This window comes from Acyrthosiphon pisum, chromosome A1 (assembly GCF_005508785.2).
Source record: "Acyrthosiphon pisum isolate AL4f chromosome A1, pea_aphid_22Mar2018_4r6ur, whole genome shotgun sequence".
In the NCBI taxonomy this organism is placed as follows: domain Eukaryota; kingdom Metazoa; phylum Arthropoda; class Insecta; order Hemiptera; family Aphididae; genus Acyrthosiphon; species Acyrthosiphon pisum.
Window position 1 is genome coordinate 154,593,147 of NC_042494.1, and position 5,143 is coordinate 154,598,289.

A 5,143-nucleotide genomic window follows, 5' to 3' on the forward strand; every position below is an offset into this window, starting at 1 on the left:
ATACCTACCTACTCATTCGTTTCAAATTTTTATTCATAAGTCATTGCTCATTAGATACTATTCATCGTTTAAGAGACTTAAATTGCTTACAATCACGTTTATTTTATACATTAAATGAAATCACTTAGTGTATAGAAATAAAATAATATAAATAATGTAATAATAGTGTATAGAATAAACGTCTAAACATTGATTTGTAATTTGTATTTGTACTCTGTAGCTCATTAGATGGGCAAGGGCGTCCGCAGGTCAAAGGGAGAGCAAAATATTTTCCTTTTTACATTTTTTGTCTCACTATACTATTAGTTATAAAGTATATTTGTGACATGTTTTCTTTCATATATAGACAAGGAATGTAAAAATATTTATGAATTATACGTAGATAGTTAGTTAAAACTTAATCTTACAGCATTAATTTTAATTAATTGTTATGTAATTTTAAATAATCAAATACATTTTTTTATAAATAAAACTTTACCGTTGATTTTATAATTTTAGGTCATTTATAAAATTAAATATTTCTAGCTTTCAGTCATTGATACCACAAACTTGAAAAGTTTAAACTATTGTAGGTATGCTATCTATGAACATTTAATTGTATTATAAAAAAAGTAAAAACTTGGTTGACACTGCAGTATTGCAACTTGGGACCACCACTACATCTCATCATCTATAAAATCAACGTTCTTAGTTCCGACGTTCATAATTGAGTGTAATAAAAATCAGTCTGTAAAAAAAAAAATGTTTTTATTTTTAATTTAAAAAAAGTTTATTTTGCGATATTTTATATGTTATAATGGTAATGATTTAGGTTGGGATTGCGATGCACTGTTTTCCAAATCCAGCTACGCAATACTCGTTTTATGACATACCTACATTGCATTTTCTTACGATTTAAAATTTTATGGTCATTTTTTGTATTTAAAGATTTTTGGAGCATTTTGAAGTTTTTTCTAAATTTTATTGTAAATTTTGCACATGTTTTACATGAATTTTATAGTAAATATATGATCTAAAGTCTAAACCTATAGGTATAGAAAAAAAATAGTTAATTTTCAGATTAAATAAGTAGTCCAAATGATAAGTTCTGACTGTAAAACTTTAATACAATCATTTAAAAGTTTAAAATGTATATTATAATTTATACCGAATTTATTTTAAAATTTGTATCTTTAATATTAAAAAAGGTGGGTAAGTGGATGTCGCTCTACTGTACAGTAGGTTACAAGTGGGTCACTGTATAATGGATAGTATTAAATTTGAATTCAATGATATAATATCACTGTATAAGAAAAACGATTCTGAGCGGAGGCGGTATATGTCAGTCTAGGTATAAGGTACCTATCTTATATACTTATCTATATTAGGTATCTATAATAAATTCCAAATTAATCATATCACAATATCTATTAGGTACTTATAACGCGTTATACATCAACAAAAAACCGTGGTACTATCATAGATATATAATAGTATACTTTAGAAGTTTCAAGTACCCACGAATAATATTATACAATCACAATAAAATAACTAAAATAGTTATTCCAGGTTTTTAATATGTAATTTGAAATGATTCAAATTTGTACTTAAAATGACTATAAAAATAAACTGCGTAAATGTATTTTTTAGATTTTTTGGTAACAGAATTAATTACTTACGTGGAATCTTGTTTTAAATTTTCAATTCTTAGATACAAAAATTGAACATTTTATAAATTTTTAACTACAAAATAATTTTTCAAATTAAAATTTGATAAATTTTGTCAACATTTGATCTTTAAATGCTTATAAAAAAAAATTGTGCCTATGTATTTTTAATATTTTTCAACTGATATTGTAACAATATATCAGGAGCTTTGTATTAAATTTATACACTTTTTGGCCCAACAGATAAAACTTTATTGATATTTATAGAAAAAAAAAACTAAAAAAATTGAAAACTTACAATGTCCGTAAACAGCTCAAAAAGAGTCAAATTATTTTAAAAATTTTATCGTATATATAAAATGCTAATATAAACATTCAGTGAAATTTTCAAGTTTCTACAGTCACTCGTTTTTTAATTACAACAAAATAAGAAAATCGTTACGTAAGAAATCGTGTGAATATCATATGTTGTAAAAATATGAATTTCAAACGCCCATAAAAATTTAATTTGAGTTTCTTATAGATATTTTTTGTTTGATAAAGGTAGATAATATTATAAGGAATCTTGTATTACATTTTAAAATCTTAGATTTAAAAAGAAAAATTTTTATGAATTTATAACTCGAAATAATTTGCAAATTTTCGTGATTTTTCCATATTTTGTCATTTTTTGAACTTTAAATGCTTAAAAAAAAAAAACTGTGACTAACGATTTTTAATATTTTTCATCTGCCTTTGAAACAATATACTAGGAGCCTTCTATTAAATTTTCAAGCTTTTTTATCCAACAAATAAAATTTTATTGATATTTTTAGAAAAAAAACTAAAAAAAAATGGAAAATAAAAATGTCCGTAAAGAGCTCAAAATACATCAAAATATTTTGAAAATGTTATGGTGTATAGAAGATGCTAAGATAAACATTCAGTCAAAATTTCATGTATCTACGGTAATTTTTTTTAAAGTTACACCAAAAACCAAATTCAATTTTGTGAAAAATCGATTTTGCGTAAAAATTCCCGTTTTTCCTTAATTTTTCTTTTGTTTTTCCCGGCGCTTTTGAAAACCACTGGGAAATTTAAATTTTGACCTCCCCAATGCACCAACGATATTCACTTTCTGATCGAACAAGATATTGAAGTTGAAAATCGTAGCATTATTTCGACTACTTATCGTGTACACAGACACAAAAAAAATTTAAAAAAAAATAAAAAAAAAATAAAAAAACACACATCATTGTAAAATCAATACATTCATCGTTCCACTCAGAATCTAAAATATAAAGGGTACCTATGACATTGGTTTTATATTTTATTATTATTTAACTTGTATTCGACTCTGAAATAAAAAAAAAAAAATGTTTTCAAATTTGTTGAAAATATTTAGACAAATTTACATGGCATTGGTACCTACCCTCCAAAAAAATTATACTACAAAATATTTGTAATGGGCGATTTTACTCTAAGATTAATAAAAAAAAAATAAAAATGTTTAAACATATTTAATCCATAGTTTATATATAATTTTAAATTTCGTCAAAATTTCAACTTCAAACGTCTATAAAAAAATGTTATTTTAATATTTAATTATTAGTAGGTACTTACTGAAAATGCGATACTGTCGTCAGTACTGGATATTCCTTCTCTTCCAGTTTCATACTCCATGGTAAACGATAGCAGATCAAAATACCACAGCGTTGGTACGTATATTTCATCTGCAGAGGATCCTGTGCGTTTACTTGCTCGCACTTTGGCCAGTTCTCTTTTGTATGCCGTCCTCAAATTGTTAATTTTTTTTTTAACAAAAGAATCGTCAGCCTCGGGAATTCTTTCTTTGCATTTTAGAACTAGTGCCTCAATTCCTTTATTTCTCAAGTGTTTATTTTTTGAGATACCACTTTTTAAGTTCCATGCACAATGCTGGATGATTTTTATATTCATCAATGAAATCGGCCACAAATGTCTTATCAAATTCGAAAGCCATTGTCACAAAAGTTTTATAAGTTTAAATAGCTTTTAAAAAAATAAGTTGGCATAGACCGTATTCAAATCAGGACCCAGTGACTTCTACAACAATAGTGTGCGCAAACGCGCGTTAACTTTTGGCATCGACAATACCATACACGCACCAACAGGTTTGTTGACGGGTCGGTGGTTGTCGTGTTGACGCTCCGCGAGCGCCAACCGCCAGACACGACGACACGACGGCCAACCAGCCCATACACGTATCAATCTGTCCGTGCGACCGCGTTTGACGATAAATCTATCGATAAATCGTTCCGTGTATGGGACCCTTTAGTTGATTTCGAGTAATATATAATGATACCTACCGTAGTCCGTAATGACTTTCAGCAATTATTAGTATATTCGATTCAAAGTAGGGGTGTATTATGGACATACATCATTCTATTTTGACAACTTTCGACGTCTTTATCGATTTTGGGAAAATAAAATAATTTTCCAGTAATTGTTAATTAGTATGAAAACTACCCATGTTATTTTGTAATATTAATCCTCATTATATTTTTAATCTTTTTTTCAATAATCGCCTTTTCCTCGAATACTGATAAAATGTCATTACAATACAAATAAATTCTTATAACCTATTTTTGTTATAAATTATTAGTTAATGGAATCTAGAATGTGTTTTCGGTGAAAAAAAAAATTTGCAAGACTGCAAGAGTCTTGTAGTGATGATCTTGTTTTGGTCTTGGTCTTGCAGCTTCGGTATTGGTTTGGTCTTGTTCTTGCAAGCCTAATCTTGGTCTTGGTCTTGCTAGACCAGTACCATCTTGGTCTTGGTCTTGGTCTTGACCGCAAGACCAAGACCAATTTTGCTCATCACTAGTGACAGAGCCGATCGAGGTAATCGTTTTGTCTGTGTACACTATTTAGAATAACCTAAATACATTTTTCTTTTATAAAACTGCTTAAAATTTGACTACCTACTAATTAAATTAAAATAAAATGAACAGCCAGTTTTATAAACCTATTCCGAAATCCACAAGGACATTGAACGATGATGATAGTACAACAGATCAACCTCAATTGAACATTTTTAAATTAAATGTTACCTCGACTTCTAACGAGTCTTCAACTTCTTCTTCTAGCTTAAAAGTGCTTGATATTAGCTTAAATAGTGATGTACAACCTATTCATCCGGTTATTAATTTTCCACGTCATCAAATCTGTGACAAACAACGTAGTTTTTAAAGTTTAGGGTACAAAGTATATCCTTGGATTGAAAAATCGATGACTTCAATTCACTAAATAATTATATTTTATGTAAGTAGGTACTTATAATTAAAAAAAACTATTGTTTCATTTGTATTCACTTTTAATATCTTTGAAATATTATTAACAAGTCAAACAAGAGGAATAAATTGTATTAAATTAGGTATATTATATGATAATTTTAGATTCTGAGTGGAACGATGAATGTATTGATTTTACAATGATGTGTATTATTTTTTTTTTAATTTTTTAAATTTTTTTTAAAT